This window comes from Microcebus murinus, chromosome 5, assembly GCF_040939455.1.
Source record: "Microcebus murinus isolate Inina chromosome 5, M.murinus_Inina_mat1.0, whole genome shotgun sequence".
In the NCBI taxonomy this organism is placed as follows: Eukaryota; Metazoa; Chordata; class Mammalia; order Primates; family Cheirogaleidae; genus Microcebus; species Microcebus murinus.
Window position 1 is genome coordinate 14,167,610 of NC_134108.1, and position 19,162 is coordinate 14,186,771.

The window sequence follows — 19,162 nt, forward strand, 5'->3', positions numbered from 1 at the left end:
GCTGCTGTTAATTAAATTATCGCCGGTAAAGTGGAGTCAAGGACACTTTATCACAAATTCAATATTCTAACAGTTTACAGATTTCTCTTCTGATAGTAATACAACAGCTGCTCACTTGCTCAATTAGAGTAACCAGTGTCAACATGGGTGATAATAAATTGGGCCCATATTTTACTTAGAAACTACAGTTATTCTTTGTTATCCTCAGGAGATTGGTTCCAGGAGCCCCCTCACAGATACCAAAATCCCAGGATGCTCAAGTCCCTGATATAAAATGGCATAGAATTTGCATATAACCTATGTACATCCTCCCATATACTTTAAATCATCTGTAGATTACTTATAATACCTAATACAATGTAAATGCCAGGTAAATAGTTACTGTACTGTTTGGGTTTTCATTTGTATTATTTTTTATTGTTATATTGATATTTTGTATTTTTTTCCCAAATATTTTCAATCCATAGTTGATTGAATCTACAGATGTGGAACTCAGTGACACAGAAAATCAACTGTACAATCGAATGTGTGGTTAGAAAATCGAGGTACTAAATTCAATTACTTAAGGGTGAAAATTAATATACTAACTTTGATATTGAAAAAAAATCTCCCTCTAATGCAAAAGGAGGAAGTTTCCGTGGTCAGTAGAGTAATATTTTAACCAATTATTTTCAAAAGGCCCTCAAAATACACAAAAAAAACATGATATGCTTGTGTACTATGGATTTACTGTCAATTTGGAGTAGATGGATCAACTGACAGCTAACACCAGGAGACCAGTAAACACAATTAAAATATTTCAACTGTGAGGAATTGACCTACCCCAGTATCATATTACTATTTCACTGGCTTAGAGATAAGGATCAAAACAGTCATCTCTAACAAATAAAAAGCACTTTTTCTTTTTAAACCTAAGCACAAATATTTACGTCTAGTAAAAATCTTCAAATTAGTTTGTTATCGCAGATTTCGATGGTGCCTATTAGCAGGTGAGGTTTTCCTTTTCTGGATACATCCAGCCCCAGGAACTCTAATCTGTTTCTCCTATGAAATGCAGCACTCAGGAGCCAGTGACAAGGCCTTGGGGACAGCCGCTCTTCCAGGGCTCTGATTAAGTGCTTGAGGATTCAGGGGCACTGAGCTGATCTGCAGGAAATAGATGTCCTCAGACTGCAAATGCAATTACCCGTACAGCTATCAGGAGAAAGCCACCAGAGTGGAGTCTGGTTGCATGGCTACCTCAAGGATACACTGAAGCACATGGCATAAAATAATGTGACATCAGGACCGTTGGCCAAGACCTAGGATTGCTGTCAGACCACACTGACACACAGAACAAGAAAGAAGTAGCTTCCTCTGAGCAAAATCAGACTGACCTCCGCAGAGGAAATCACATTTGCAAGTGAGGACAGGCCCTATATAGACAGTGATGGGGATTGCTTAAAAAAGATTTTTTTATCATGAACAAATCTTTAGATTTGATCCAACTTATTCAACAAATGAATAATGACCCCTTCACAATTACTTTTTAACACAAATATTTTATAAATAATATGATTATGGCATTCAATTTAGCTTCCCATTTCAATGTGTGAATCTACATTAAGTAATGGAACCATCCAAAGGTTTGGGTTTTAAAAACACATTTGATTCCTATTATGATGTTGCTAACTATTATATGGATTTAGATACACATGAGGTCATATTGCCTCTCCAAAATACAACATCTAATTATCATCATGGTGGAGAACCTTTGGCTTGCACTTAAAATTTCTCCAATCCTAGATCAATTTTATAAAATAAAATATCAGTTGGTTAATTTCTACCTACTGTAGTTATGATTAACAAATAAACCCAGAAATTCCCTCAAACAGGCACTCCCATACATTACTGGTGGAAGTATGAATAGCTATAATTTTGGTATAAATTATTGATATAAATATTTAACAAAATTTCATATGCACATATCTTTTGGCCCTGCAATTCTAGTCTTAAGCATATATCCATAGGATAGATTACTAAATATGGAAAATGAGGTATATGCAGAGTTATTCAATTATAATATAGCAAATAGGTACTACATGAATATTCATTGATAAGTAATTGGTTAAACAAATATGAGACATTGATACCATAGAATACTATATACCCCTAAAAAGAAATGGGGAAGCTTTTTACATGCCAAAATGAAACATTCACCAAGATATAGTTAGTGGAAAAAGTAAGGTGCCAACAGCGTGTCTGGCAGAGTACCTTTGTACCTTTATGAAAACAGTATCTCTAGAAATATGCACAAGTAACTACCAATTCTGATTATCTCTGTAGAAAGGAACTATATCTGGGGGTGGTGTGGGGGGGGGGGAAGGTGGACTGAAATGGGAGGAAGATGCCATAGGACAGTGGCAATTGTGACAACACTAGGGAACTTTGGTCCATTTAAAATGCTGAGTCAATACTGATATGAGTATAAACTAGCACATGCACACATGTGCACATGCACACACACACCAAACTTAGGTTGTGTTAGTAAAGTAAAGTATCTAGAGTAAGGGAGGTGTGAGGGGCCAAGAGGGCAGACTAGAAGTAGACTGCACAATGCTACTCTCATGGATAGGATTGAAAGTGGCAAGTAGATATTCATCTATTCACCTTCACCTATCCACCTTCACCTGGATCACCTAAGAGAAAGCATTGGGAATTAAGAAAGAATCCATGGGAAGCACCCAAAGACAAAGAGAGAGAAGTAGGATGCCCCACTCAGCAGGATTACAGGTACCTGGGCACAGTACCTGCACATGGGGAAGGGACAGAGAAGAGAACCCCTGGACTCCACACTTCCCCAGCAGACATTGTAACTGGAGCTGCAGGAGGGACCCTCCATTGCAGCAGGACTCTGGACTGATACAGAGACCTGACTGGAGGCTTTGCAGTGGCATTGCTGCTGACAGAAGGCACAGCTGGCTGCCAAACCCTGGGAACTGCAACTGGCACCATTTTGAGATGCCAGCCCCAGAGTACTGTGTCTACCTGGGGGTCATATTTGGAGCGACTGCCTCCCCCTTACCCCTGCCAGGCTGGAGAGAGAGTGGGAAAGTCAACTCTTGCGAGCCCTGTAAGCAAGTGCTGTGAGCGCCCCCCCCCCACTGCCACCAGGAGACTAGGGCAGAGTAGGCATTCACAGACACTGCACCTGCTGTCATAGCCAAAGTGGCCCCACCCAACCACACTTCCCATGAGACCCATGATGAACACATGCCTAGGACCTTCAGCACACACTGCATGCCATCTGGGCAGCATAGCTGCTGCTGCCTGGGAAGTCCCACCACAAATAGACCTAGGCAGGGCAAACAACTATGCAGCCAATGCTTCTGGACCTTGGTGGACGACCTGCCATGGGTCTGCCCTGCTACAGTAGCTGCATGACAACCACAGGGAAACACAAAGATGCAGAACAGCAGCAGTACTAAATGCTCACAGGCCCTCTCCTCCTGGTGAATTCCAGAGTAGGACACAAGCATGCCATTCATGTATTTCTCCCTCACTTCATTGATCAGTAGAGGTCCCACCAGAGAACAGGTGTACCACAAAGCTATCTGTTTTGAGCTAAGAGAAGAGGTTCCAGAAGAGAAGGAACCAACATAAGAACTTTGGCAACACAAAAAAATAGGCTGTCTTGACAACCCCAATGAATCACAATAGCTCTCCAGCAGTGAACTCCAACCAAAAGGAAATTTTTGAAATGTCAGCTAGGAAATTCAGAATGTGGATGGCAAGTAAGGCAAATGGGATTGATGAGAAAGTTGAAAACTGGCACAAAGAAACAACAACAACAGAAAATTCTGGACAAGAATAAAAAATTCAGTAAAAAGATAAATAACATAAGAAACAATATAACAAAATTTCTGGAAACAAAAGAGTCATTTAGAGAATTTCAATATACAGCAGAAAGTTTTAAAACAGACTAGACCAAGCAGAAGAAAGAATTTCAGAGCTTAAAGACAAGGCTTCCAAATTAACCGAGTCAGTCAAAAATGTAGAAAAAATAATCAAGAATGAGCAATCTCTCCAAGAAATATAGGACTAAGTAAAGTGGACAAATATAAGATTCACAAGTATCCCTGAGAGATAAGAAAAAAAAGAAAAAAGCATGGAAACCTATTTGAGGGAATAATTGAGGAAACCTTCCCTGGTACTGCCAGATATTTAGACATCCAGCTATAAGAAGGTCATTCAATACCTGCAAGAGTCATGGCAAATAAGGCATCATGAAGACACATGCCATCAATCTGGCCAAAGTCAAAGTGAAGGTGAAAATCCTACAAGCTGCAAGATGAAAGCATCAAGTAACTTACAAGGGAAAACCCACCAGACTAATAGCAGACCTCATAGCAGAAACTTTACAAGCCAGAAGGGATTGGGGTCCCATTTTTAGTTTTCTTTAACAAAATAACTACCATCTGAGAATGTTGTACCTTGCAAAACCAAGTTTCATAAATGAAGGAGAAATAAAGCCTTTCCCAGACAAACACAAATTAAGGGAATTTGTCACTACTAGACCTGCCCTACAAGAAATGCTTAAAAGTGCTTTATACATGGAACAGAACAATTGATACCCACCAGTGTAAAAACACCTAAAAGTTAAAACTCACAGATCTTACAGAACAGTAACACAAGGGAGAAAACAAACCAACTAAGTAACAATCAACATGATGAACAGAACAGTATCTTACATATCAATACTAACATTGAATGTAAATGATCTTAATGTCTCACTTAAAAGATATAGATGACTAAATGAATAAAAGAACAAAACCCAAATATATGCTGTCTCCAAGAAACCCATTTAACTTGCAAAGATTTCTATAAATTTGAGGTAAAGGGGTAGAAAAAAATATTCCATGCAAATGGAAACCAAAAGTGAGCAGGACTAGCTATTTTCATATCAGATAAAATAGACTTTACCTCAATAATGTTAAAAAAAAAAAAAAAAAGACCGGACGATCATTAAAAAAATGATAAAGGGATCAGCGAAGATATAACAATTTTAAATGTATATGCACCTAACACAGAAGCTCCCACATTCTTAGTACAAATCCTAGTAGAACTAAAAGAGGAAATAGACAGCACATCCTACTAACTAGGGACTTCAAGACTCCACTGACAGAATTGGATAGATCATCAAGGGAGAAAATCAACAAAGAAACACTGGATTTAAACAAAACTTTAAAAAAATTGGACATAATGGACATTCACAGAACATTCTACTCAAAAACTACAGAATATACATTCTCATCAGCACATGGCACATTTTCCAAGGTAGATCATATGTTAGATTAGACCACAGTGGAATAAAGCTAGAAATTAATTCCAAGAGGACCTCTCAAAATTACAGAAATACATGAAAATTAAACAACCTGCTGCTGAATAATTCTTGGGTCAATAATGATCTCAAGATGGAAATCAAAAAATTTTCAAATGGAATGACAAAGAAGACACAAGGTTCCAAAATCACTGGGATATAGCAAAACCAGTGCTAAGAAGTAAGTACATAGCTTTATATACCTACATCAAAAATACACAAATGATTTAATGTCATACCTCAAGGAACTAGAAAAATAAAAACTCAAACCTAGCAGAAGAAAAGAAATAACAAACATCAAATCAGAACCTAACAAAATAAAACAAACAAACGAAAATATGAAGGGTCAATGAAACAAAAAATTGGTTCTTTGAAAAGAAAAACAGACTTGATATACCACTAAATATATTAACCAGAAATAGAAAAGAAAGTATTAAAATAAGCTCAATTAGAAATGAAAAAGGTGACATTACAATTGATCCCACAAAATTCTAAATATCATTTGAGATGACTATGAAGACATTTACACACACAAACTAGAAAATCTAGAGTAATAAATTTTTGTAAACACACAACTTCCCAAGTCTGGATTAGGAAGAAATAGAAACCTGAACACACAAATAAGGGTAAAAATAAAAATCTCCCAACAAAAAATAAAAGTCCAGGACCAGATGGATTAGCAATCAAATTCTATCAGACCTACAAAGAAAAACTGGTACATTTCCTACTGAAACTGTTCCATAACATCAATAAAGAGAGAATCCTCCCTAACTCACTCTACAAATCCAGTATCACCCTGATACAAAAGCTAGGAAACGACACACAAAAAAGAAAACTACAGACCAATAACCCTCATGAACATAAATGCAAAAATCCTCAACAAAATACTATCAAACTGAATCAAACAGCGCATCAAAAAGATAATTCACCATGATTAAGTGGGTTTAATCCCAGGATTGCAAGGATGGTTCAACATATGCATCAAAAGGTGATTCACTGCATAAACAGAATTAAAAACAAAAACTATATGATCATCTCAATAGATGAAGAAAAAGCATTCAATAAAATCCAGCACCCCTTCATGATAAAAACCCTCAATAAGCTAGGTATGCAAGGAATATGCCTCAAAATAATAAAAGCCATATATGAAAAACCCACAGCCAACATTATACTAAATGGGAAAATGTTGACAGTGTTCTCTCTAAGAACTGAAATAAGAAAAGGATGTCACCACTTCTATTCAACATAGTACTGGAAGTCCTAGCCAAAGTAGTAAGGCAAGGAAAAGAAATAATGGGCATCCAAACCAGAAAAGAGGATGTTAAACTATCCCAGTTTGCTGACAATATGATCTTATACCTAGATAACCATGAAGACTCCAGCAAAAGACCCCTAGCATTGATAAATAAATTCAGTAAAGTCTTAGGATACAAAATTAATTTACACAAGTCAGTAGCATTTCTATACACTAAGAACAGTCAGGCTGAGAGTCAACTCAAGAACTAAATATCATTTACAAAAGCTACAAAGAAAATAAAATACTTGGGAATATACTCAACCAAGCGGGTGAAGGATCTCTACAAGGAGAACTATAAAACACTGATGAAAAATTACAGATGATACAACTGAATGGAAAAACATCCCCTGCTCATGGATTGGAAGAATCAACATTATTAAAATGTCCATACTGTCCAAAGTGGTTTACAGATGCAACACAATTTTCATCAAAATACCAATGTCATTTTTCACAGACCTGGAAAAAACAATGCTAAACTTCACCTGGAGCCAAAAAAAAAGAGCCTAAATAACAAAAGCAATTCTAAATAAAAAGAAAAAATCTGGAGGCATCACCTCCCTGACTTTAAATTATACTACAAGGCTATAGCAACCAAAACAGCTTGGTATTGGTATAATGGTAGACATATAGACCAATGAAACAGCATAAAGAACAAAAACAAAGCCTAAAGCAACAACCAACTGATTTTTGACAAAACAGCTAAGAATCGACATGGGGGAAAGGACAACCTATTCAATAAATGGTGCTGGGAAAATTGGATAGCCATATTCTGCATGTGAATGAAACTGGATCCCTATCTCTCACTATATACAAAAATTAACTCAAGATGCTTACAGACTTAAATGTAAGACGTGAAACCATAAAAACTCTAGAAGACGACATAGGAAAAAACTCTTTTAGACATTGGCCTGGCAAAGAATTTATGGCTAAGACCTCAAAAGCAATAACAGCAATAACAAAAATAAATAAATAGGACTTAATTAAACTAAAAGATTTCTGCACAGCAAAGGAAATAATCAACAGAGTACACAGATAATCTGCAGAATGGGAGGAAATATTCACAAACTATTCTTCTGACAAAAAGCTAATATCCAGAACCTACAAAGAACTTAAACAAATTAGCAGGGAAAAAAATAACCCCATCAAAAAGTTGGCAAAAGACATAAACAGACTTTTCTCAAAAGAAGATAAAGAAATGGTCAACAAACATATGAAAAAAAATGCTTACCATCATTAATAATCAAAAAAGTGTAAATTAAAACCACAAAGAGATACTACCTTACTCCTGTCAGAATTGCCATTATTATTAATAAAAATTCAAAAAACAACAGATGTTTGTGTGGTTCTGGTGAAAAGGGAATGCCTATATGCTGTTGTTGGGCATACAAACTTGTACAACCACTATGGAAATCAGTATGGAGATTCCTCAGAGAACTAAAGGTAGACCTATTATTCAATCCAACAATCCCTCTACTGGTTATCTACCCAAAGGAAAAGAATTCTTTTTATATTAAAAAAAAAAAAAACACCTGCACCCACATGTTTATTGCAGCACAATCTACAAGCACAAAAATAGGGAACCAGCTTAAGTGTCCATCAACTGGATAAGTGGATAAAAATATGTGGCATATGTATAACCAGCCATAAAAATGAATGAAAGTATGTCTTTTGCAGCAAGTTGGATGGACCTGAAGACCATTATCCTAAGTGAAGTATCTCAGGAATGAAAAAACAGATACCACATATCCTCACTTATAAATGGGAGCTAAAAAAAAAAGGCTATATATATAGTCATGAAGAGCTGTAATGGACTTGGAAACTAATAAGAAGGGAAAGTGGGAGGCAGTGAGGGATAAAAATCTACCTGTTGGATACAATGTACACTATTCTGGTGATGGGTACACTGAAAGCCCTGACTTTGGCATGATACAATTCATTCATGTAACAAAAAACACTTTATTTTAATTTCAAATCTATTGAAATTTTTTTTAAGAAAAAAAGAATAAGGTACTTTATTTCACTTGAATTAAACCAAGCCTGGAGTTTGGCGTTCACTTCTGGATTCAGACTTTAATACAGATAAACTCCTCCTAAAATAGTGCTATTCAAAATGAGATGTGCAGTCTGGTGCCACTTATGCACTTGTCTGTTCCAGTCCCAACAAGATAATTTCAGAAATTAAGGGTTAGAGTTTAGCAACATCCAAGCACAGTGGATTCACTTTTTGAACAAGCTATGCACCTATTCAGGCTGTGTTGAGCTCTTACAGTAAGTAGCATGTGGTATGAGTTGTGCATCTGTTGTATACTGTAGGAAAATGTTAAAAATGTGATATTTGAGATTAGTTGCCAAGTATAATCTAAAAATAAAAACTATATAAAATCTAGAACCCATTTAATTCACAAAAAGGTAATTTAAATGTAACTACAACTTTGCGGAATAAATTACACTATCTATAGATATAGAACTGTCTACAGATAGAGGATTGAAGATAGATTTTGAAAACACAACATTTGTTTCATTTTGGATACAAGTTACAAATAAATATGATGAGATTGCTAAAATTGCTTTAAAATTTCTTCAACAAACCTCTGTGAGATAGGTTTACTGCCGTGAATATCTTAAAAGCAAAATATGAAATAGTTTACATTATCCTCTACAAACAGCATTTTCATCAATCCAACCAAGATTACCTAAATTAACCATCAAAAAGCTAGCTCATAGTCACAATAAAACTTTAAATACTGACATAAGCAATATTCATTTAAAGTGTACATGTAGAATTTTAACACAAGGAAGTTTAGTCATAAAATTTTGGTCAGATATGATTGAAGAATAACAAGAACCTATGAGTATAATAGTGATTCCCTATATTAATCTCTTACAAACATACTTTCAAAGAAGAATGTGTAGTTTATGTAATTCTATTATTTTCCCATGTTTATTCTATTTATTGAAATTTAATTTTTTTTTTTAGAGACGGGGTCTTGCTATGTTGCCCAGGCTGGAGTGCAGTGGCTATTCACAGGCGTGATCCCACTGCTGATCAGCACGGGAGTTTTGACCTGCTCCATTGCTGAACAGAGCTGGTTCACCCCTCCTTAGGCAAACTGGTGGTCCCCTGCTCTGGGGAGGTCACCAAATTGATGCCGAACTCAGTGTGGACACCAGATAAGCATAGTGCATTACAGCCCAGAACTCCTGGGCTCAAGTGGTCCTCCCGTCTCAGCCTCCCGAGTAGCTGGGACTATAGGTGAATGCCACAGCATCCAGCTGAAATTTAATTTTATGTCTGTGAGTTCTAATACTTAAAATTTGGACTTCGCTTTATGTATTTTTTCAAATAAATCTTTCCTATTAATTCATTTTTATTGTATCATATAGAAGTATTAGTCAGCAATAGATTAGAAAAAAACAAAAGTATCCTTCCCTATAGATAGTTTGAAAAGAAACTGTATTAGAGTATATTCAGAGTTCAGCAAGGAGAATAGCAAGTCTTGAACCATGTTCCAAGAGGAAATGTTAAAAAAAAAAAAAATAGAAGTATTTATCCTGTAGATGTCTTCAAAAGATTGGAAGCCTGTCAAGTAGAAGAATTAGGTTTGTTCTGCTCAGGTCCTTGAGCTAATTGAGTAGGACTTTCAGAGTAACATTTTACTTGAAAATGGGGAAGATTTTTTGCAAATCTGAGCTGTCCCAGTGGCATCATCAACCTTGGAAAATAATAAGAATTCAGCTTAAGTTTGAAATTCTCATTATTAACAAAGTCAATTAACAAAGTCACTTTTATCAATACCAGTTGATAACAAATTTAGCTGCCCAAGAGGCCAATGTGTTCCTGAACTGCACTATAGTCCTGCAGACACTCTGCCCTGAACTGGTCAAACTGTGCTTGGAGAACCATTGACAGTTACCATCTGGAAATTTTAAAAGGGATATTGGCAAAATGGAATGGGTTCAGCATCAACATGCTAAGATTAGACCCATAATAAAAATATTTATGTAATCATGTTATTTTAAATACTGTTTTAACTGATTTTTAATTTTTAGAAAAAACCTAAAGAGACATCACTGAAGACTCCATTACAGTTACAGAACAGAATGTAGACCCTGACCATGTAAATACAATAATATGATAAAAACTGGGAGATAGAAGGGGCTAAAACATAGGTGGTATTAGATGTTCTAGACGGGAGAGGCTTCAGGATGCAGTGTAGAGGCATCTGGCAGTCCTCTCTTCCACAAAGAAGGACCAAAACAGCCAATAGGTAATCATATTTCAAATAGATCATCAAAGAGAGAACACTGAAACCCAACAGAGAAGTGCCAGGAAACACCTAAGGTAAAAAAGGAGAAGGAACCAAGGCAGCCTATTTAGCCAGCACTTCCTTGGAGCCCAGAGAGGCTCCCCAGTGTGGGGAAAGAGTGAGAGACCCCCTGTGGTCCACATTCCCATCATGAACTCCTCCAATCCTAGCCATGGGAGAGCCTCTTAACCGACACGGGATCTGAGTCTAACATAGGGAGTTGTCTGGAGACCATGTGACAGTATTGGTCCAGAGAAGGAACTCACACTAGGTCCCACACACCCCTGAGTCCCAGACAGCCACAGTAAGGCACCATTTTAAGAGCCCAGCCCCCACTAGATTGCATCCTACCCTGGAGCCCAACAGCCTCTGCATCTCCACATCCCTGGATCCTCATAGACACTTCCTACCCGCAGCTGCCACTACAGTTGGCTGCTGTTGCTAGGGCCAAAGCATAAGCCACTGGCAGAAACCCTGTCCCCCCTAGTAGCAGGGCCACCATCACACACTTACATGTGCCCTGAGGACAGGCTCCGTGACCCAGAGCCATCATCTGGATCTGAGGCATGCACTCCCCAGCTGCCTGCCTATAGCTACAACCAGTGCCATCCCCACTTGACTCTCCTCCATGGCCCTGTGGATCACCCTGCACCAGCATACCATAGCCAATGCTCATACATACCACTGGGAGGACTGAGGACAGTCCTGCCCATCTTGATTCTGCTTCTTCAGTGTCCAAGTATGCCACCCAGGGGGCCAAAGAATTGCCCTGCCTCATCTGCCACCATTGGCACTTGAGCACTTTTATCAAGAACCTGAAGACAGCCCACCCACCCTGGCACTACCACCACAGATGGCAGCCACACAGACCCTACAACTGTGGGCCTGGAGACTGGCCCACCCAACCCATTGCAGCCACTACTAATACCAGCATGGAACACTTGGAAGGCAAAGGGTTGTTCTGCTACTGCTGCTATCATTGCCCATGCCACACTCACTGCCTGGGGCCCAAGAACCCACCTAGCCACCCAGCCCATTGCTGCCATTGCTGGAACCTGAGCAAACTGCTTTGAGGCCATAGAATCAGCCCACCTGGACCAGCTAACACTGATGCTAGCATACATCACCATGGGGCCAAAGGAAAGGCATGCTCGAGAGCTTCAATAATAGACTGGATCAAACAGAAGAAAAAATTTCAGAACTTGAAGGCAGATCTTTCAAATAATCCAGTCAGAGGAAAAAAATAAAGTGAAAAAAGGAAAAAGAAAGAACAAAGCTTACATGACATATGGAACACCATAAAGTGAACGAATATTGGAATTTTTGGTGTCCTAGAAGGTGAAGAGAAAGGGTTTGAAAACCCATTTAATGAAATAATAGATAAAATCTTCCTAAGTCTAGCAAGATATTTAGACATGCAGATACAAGAAGCTGATAAATATCCAAATAGATACAATTCAAAAAGTTCTTCTCCACAGCATGTAATATAATCAAACTTTCAAAAGTCAAAGACAAAGAATGAATTCTAAAAATACCTAGAGAAAAGCATCTAGCATCTATGAGGGAACCCCCATCATACTTACAGTGGATTTCTCAGCAGAAACCCTACAGGCCAAAAGAGAATGGGATGATATATTTGAAATACTGAAAGAAAAAAAAGTTGTCAACCAAGAAAACCATACCCAGCAAAGTTATGCTTCATAAATGAAGAGGAAATGAAATCTTTCCTAGATAAGCAAAAATGAAGGAAATTCATCTTCACTTGACTGATCGTACAAGAAATGCTTAAGGGAGTTCAAAACTTGAAGGCATAAGGACTATGTCTACCATTATAAAAACAGAATGAAAGACAAAAACTATGTGATCATCTCAAGAGATACAGAGAAAGCATCTGATGAAATAGAACATCTCTCCATGATAAAAATTCTCAACAAACTAGGTATAGAAGAAATATATCTCACAATAATGTAGGCCAAATATGACAAACCTACAGCTAACTTCATACTGAATAGGGAAAAGCTGAAAATCTGTCCTATAAGAACTGGAACAAAACAAGGATGCCCACATTAATCATTCCTATTCAACATAGTACTGGAAGTCCTGGCCAGAGAATTAGGCAAGAGAAAGATATTAAAAGTATCCAAATTAGAAAAGAAGAAGTCAAATTGTCTCTCTTTACAACTGACATAATCTTATATTTACAAAAACCAAAAGACTCTTAAAAAAAGAACTCTTAGAACTGATAGGTTCAGTAAAGTTGCAGCATACAAAATCAACATAAAAAATTAGTACTATTTCTGTACACCAATAATTAACTAGCTAATAAACAAATTAAGAAGGCTCTCCCATTTACAATAGCTATAAAAATAGGAATAGGAATAAATTTAACCAAGGAAGTAAAAGACATCTACAAGGAAAACTACAAAACACTGATGAAAGAAATTAAAAAGAACATAAAAAAATGGAATACATCCCATGCTCATGGATCATAAGAATTAATATTGTTAAATTGACTATACTACCCAAAGCAATCTACAGATTCAATGCAATCTTTATCAAAATACTAGTGTCATTTTTCACAGAAATAGAAAACACAATCCTAAAATTTGTATGGAACCAAAAAGGAATCCAAATAGCCAATGCAATCTGAGCAAAAAGAACAAAGCTGGAAGTATCACACTACCTGATTTCAAAATATATTACAAGACTATAGTAACCAAGACAGCATGGTATTAGTACAAAATCAAACATATAGACTAATGGAACTGAATAGAGAACCCAGAAATAAATTCACATACTTACATCCAACTGATTTTCTACAAAAATATATTGGGAAAATGACAGCCTCCTCAATAGATGGTGCTGAAAACTAGATATCCATATGCAGAAGAATGAAACTGGACCCCTATCTCTTATCATACACAAAAATCAATCTAAATGGATTAAAGACTTAAATATAAGACCCAAAGCTATAAAACTGCTAGAAGAAAACATAGGGAAACACTTCAAGAGTGTTCACTTTTGAAACACCTCAAAAGTACAGGCAACAGGCCAGGTGTGGTAGGTCACGCCCATAATCCTAACACCCTAGGAGGCTGAGGTGGGCGGATCGGTCAAGGTCAGGAGTTTGAAACCAGCCTGAACAAGAGTGAGACCCCGTCTCTACTAAAAAATAGAAAGAAATTAATTGGCCAACTAAAAATATATAGAAAACATTAGCCGGGCATGGTGGTGCATGCCTGTAGTCCCAGCTACTCAGGAGGCTGAGGCAAAAGGATTGCTTGAGCCCAGGAGATTGAGGTTGCTGTGAGCTAAGCTGATGCCACGGCACTCTAGCCTGCCCAACAGAGTGAGACTCTGTCTCAAAAAAAAAAAAAGTATAGGCAACGAAAACAAAAATAGGCTAAATGTCTGCATAGCAAAGGAAACAATCAACAGAGTGAAGAGACAACCTGTTGAACAGGAGAAAATATCTGCAAACTATTCATTCAACTAATATCCAGAATATACAAAGAAATCATACAAACACAATGAAAAACAAATAATCCCATTAAAAAGTAATCAAAGAACATGAGTAGACATTTCTCAAAAGAATAAATACAAACAGCCAAAAGGTATATGAAAAAATGTCCAACATCACTAAACATCAGGGAAATGTAAATGAAAATCACAATGAGACATTATCTTACCCCATTTAGAATGGCTATTATTAAAAAGACAAAAAGACGCTTGTGAGTATGTGGAGAAAAGGGAACTTTTATACACTGTTTTTGGGAATGTAAATTAGTACGGCCACTATGGAAAGCAGTACGGAAATTTCACAAAAATCTAAAAACAGAACTACCATACAATCCAACAAGCCCACTACTGGATATTTATCCAAAGAAAAGGAACTCAGTATATCAAAATGATACCTGCACCCCCATATCTATTGCAACATTATTCACAATAGCAAAAGATAAGCAATCACCCAGATCTGTCAATGGATAAATTAATTAAGAAAATGTGCTATATATATATATATATATATATATATATATATATATATATATACACACACACAATGGAATAATACTATTTGGCCATAAAAAAGAATTAAATCATGTCCTTTGCAGCAATATGGATGGAAGTGGAGGTCATTATGTGAAGTGAAATAATCTTGTCACAGAAAGACAAATATCATACTCATATGTTCTCACTCATATGTTGGAGCAAAAAAAAAAAATCGATCTCATTGAGTTAGAGAGTAGAAATATTCCAGAGACTGGAAAGGGTTTTGGGGTGGGATGGTGGCATGAAGAGAGGTTGGTTAATGGGTATAAGCGTACAGTTTGATAGAAGGCATAAGTTCTAATGTTTGATAGCAGAGTAGGGTAACTATAGCTAACAACAATGTATGTATATTTCAAAATAGCCAGAAGAGAAGACTTGAAATGTTCTCAGCACATAAAAAAAACTACTCAAGGTGATGGACACCTCAAACACCCTGACTCAATCATTACACAATCTATGCATGTAAAAAATATCGCATGTACCCCATAAATATGTATAAATATTATCAATGAAAACTAAGGAGACATTAAATTTTTCATATCATATTTCATAGCATAAAGTCTTAAAATACTACCTCAAATTGATGAATCAATTGCTTGAAAGTCTTTATGATAATTATCAGAAGAACTAAAAAAGAGAAAGAGTTAAAATGAGTTATTTTGTAAGAGTGAGACTAGGCATGAGAATGGAAGAAGACAGGGGTTTTGATTGGACTTTGGAGTTTTATGAACAGCTTAAATTTTTTATAATATGTGCAGATATTATTTTGGTGTTTATTTTCATTTTAACTCCACTCCCAGAGACTAGAACTCCCCCTACCTCACAGACAGTAGAAGGAGGTTCACATAAGAGAAGCTTGAAAGATCTGGGGCTTTTTAGCACAAAAGATTGGAAAATCCATAATAAATGTCTTTAAGTGCTTGAAGCATGGCCATAAGAAAAGGAATTTCCATTTATTCAGTAAAGTTTTATAAGCTAGAGCCAGGATGAGGATGTGAATTATAGGGATTCTGATCCTGACTTGCTACAAGGAAGAACTGTCAAACAATTAGAACAGCACGAAAATGTGGTGGACCTCTTTGTACAGTAGCGAGTCCCTGCCTCTGGAGGAGTTCAAGGAAAGGCTGGACACTAGCTAGAGTCTGGGACATTTTAAAGATAATTCTTATTTCGCACAGAGAGTTAGATGATCTAAATTCTAAATGACATGAAAATCATTTCCAACATTATGATTCTAAAATGGTAAAGAGATATTTAATGTCTTTAGTAATTTATCCTGTGCAATCATTTCTCACTTCCAGGAACTACTTCCATATGTCTGTACTCTTAAAATAATGTCATGTTTGTTTTAGTTCCTAGGTAAAAGTAAACACCTAGGAAAGGGAAATAAAAATACTCGACAATAACTGTAAGAGATAGATCCTTGAATTATTTTCCAATTTTACGATAAAAAACTGAGATTCAAAGAAGCAAAGCCACATGCCCACACAGCCAAATGACTCTGGAGCCAGGATGAAAACCCAAGCAGCCTAATTCAAGAGCCTCACTTCTTAACCACTCTGCTCACTGTGCCTTACGTATTCCACTGCAGGGTAACAAACCAAAAAGGCAGAAAGGACATCATTCCAAACCCAGACCTGCCTCAGTCCGATACCACTATTATTTCTTAGCTTTAAAATCTAGCTGTTAGAATTAAATAAAATGTGAACAGTGTGAAAGGAAAGAAGCTGTTTAAAATGCAATGTGTAAGTTTAATTTCTGATCCCACCAATATTAGCTTCTATAGGCTAGAGGAAATGAGCCTGTAGCTTGTGGAGGCAAAGTGGCAATAAACAGTGGATTATTTCAAGATAACCAAAAGAAAAGGTACCAATCTTTGATAGTTCTTAAAACATACTTCAATATGGATTTTCAATAACTAAGGATTTTCAAATAACATATTTACCATATATTAATATATGATAAATCACCTGGGTTTTATTTTTGAAATTTTCATAAAGGAACTCAAGTAGAGTCTTTAAGCTAATCAGAAAAGCTGAGTATGTAAAGACAGCACCCTGGCTGTGCAGATATTTCTACTTCTGCAGTCCTTCTGGACTTCACTAATAAAGTAAGTTTCCTACCTCAAAAAACAGAGCTTTAGAAAGCACTATGAACAGCTTCCTGAGGCTGTTAATGTGTCAGTAAAACCACTTGACAGTATTTTTCAGTAGTAAATCTTTGGAGTCATAATCTTATGAATGAGCACTTTATTAAAGACCTCAAGTTTTTTATTGCTCGTATACTTTTTTGTAATTTTTATTATTTTGGCAGGATCCTCAGCCCAAAGTGAGTGTTTCCAAAGCCTGAATAACATTGCATCAGACATTCACAAGTAAAGACACTTACATAAGAAAAGGAATAAGTTCTGTTTTTTCAATATGCTATTATAAAAACTGTTCTTACTCATTTCCTGATACTAATCTCCAGAGATGTCTTTTATAAATAATACTAAATCCTTCCTAATTTTCCAAAGTCTTGATGATTTAATAACTACTGCTTATAATTGAATTAAAAGTTACTCACTAAGGAAATTTGTATAGCTACTTATTGTTGTTGTTCCACTGACTAATAAATAATTTCTGGCGTGCAACTCATATATAGGATGTAGCTGTGAATGTAGATGTAAAGGGGACTATTAGTGAAGGCATAGCAATGTAATGACCTGGGTTCAAAGCCCATCTTTGCCATTAATAGGTGTGTGAACTTGAGCAGAGTGCATAACCTCTCTGAGCACTTAGCACAATGACTCTGCCAATGGTAAGTATTCAATAAAATGAGCATACCTAAAGCATAGATTTTGGTTTCTAAGTACCATTCCCTGGTAAAATGAACCAAAGTTCTGTAGGGAATTGGCTGGTTTTAGTTCTGTGGCCTAACAATCGCAAGGGAGCCTGGGATATCTTCTTCCAGAAAGTGAGAAAGTGTTGTAAAAACTAAGGAGTCACATTACAAGGTCACAGGTCCCATCTTGAATGGGCTTCTTGTGGACAAACTTGGAGGATTTGGAGCACCAAAATAATAATAATAATAATAATAATTGATTACAACACAGTAAATAAACTAAAACCCATGTTTTACACTAGTTAAAATGGCTCAATCTTTGTGATGTTGCAGTTTTCACATGCTTAGTATTTTATTAATTCTTGTTTAAATAGAGTACTGTACAAGAAACTAATAATTATCTTGAAATTGTTTTACATGGAAGTATATTTAGAAAAGTGGTTTTTGAGCCACTATCCTGTTCTTGGTAAGCTTTTTCAATTGAATTTCAATTTTCAATTGAATTCAATTTTCAATTGAATTGAAAAGTAAACCTTTTCTTTACAGAAAAATACAAGTCAATAAATAGGAGGAATGATAAAATCAGTCTTACTACTTTGCCACCTTTGATGTAATAGTTCATCCAGGCAAGAATCGATGGATGCTAACATCACAAGTTAAAGTCATAGGAAACAGGTATAACCCAACAACTATCACCTCGGAGAAACCTAATTAACTGCAGAAGAAAAAGGAATGTACCTTTATACTAAAGAGATTGACAGTCAAACCAACCGTGGAACATTCTAACATTATTTGCCCTCTAATATAATGCAATATGAAATATGCCACTTTACCTTTCAAGTATTCTTGCCAAAAAGTTTAACCTGAATCAAATCCAGCCCCTAGATCCAACTTTTAAGTTTACAGGAAAAAGAGAAACAAGTTAAACAGCACTGTGAAGAAACAATCAGACCACTCACTGCTCTGGGCTTTCCAAAATGTCAATGCTGTTTAAAAAAAAAAAAAAAAAAAAAAAACTAAAAATGCAGTGGATGAACCTCGGCTGGATCCCGATTTAGGTAAGAAAATAGCTATAAAAGACATTCAGGGAGCAAGCGGTAAAATTTGAATGCAGAATGATATTGGATGATTATTAGTTATCTGTTGCTGTGTAGTACATTGTTCCAAACTTAGTGGTTTAAGACAACAAACATTCATTATCTCACAGTTTCTATGGGTCAGGAATCTGGGCATGACTTCACTGGGTGGTTCACCTCAGGGTCTCCCCTAGACTTGTAGTCAAGCTACTGATCAAGGTCACAGTCACATCCACCCCTACTGGAG

The 19,162-nt window shown here is 36.5% G+C and overlaps 1 protein-coding gene across 1 annotated transcript in view; it reads right to left on the bottom strand.

Annotated features, from left to right (window-relative positions):
* Positions 1 to 19,162, bottom strand: part of CCDC170 (coiled-coil domain containing 170) — a 96,938-nt gene that overhangs the window by 41,561 nt on the left and 36,215 nt on the right. The gene's annotated exons all lie outside the window — the stretch shown is intronic.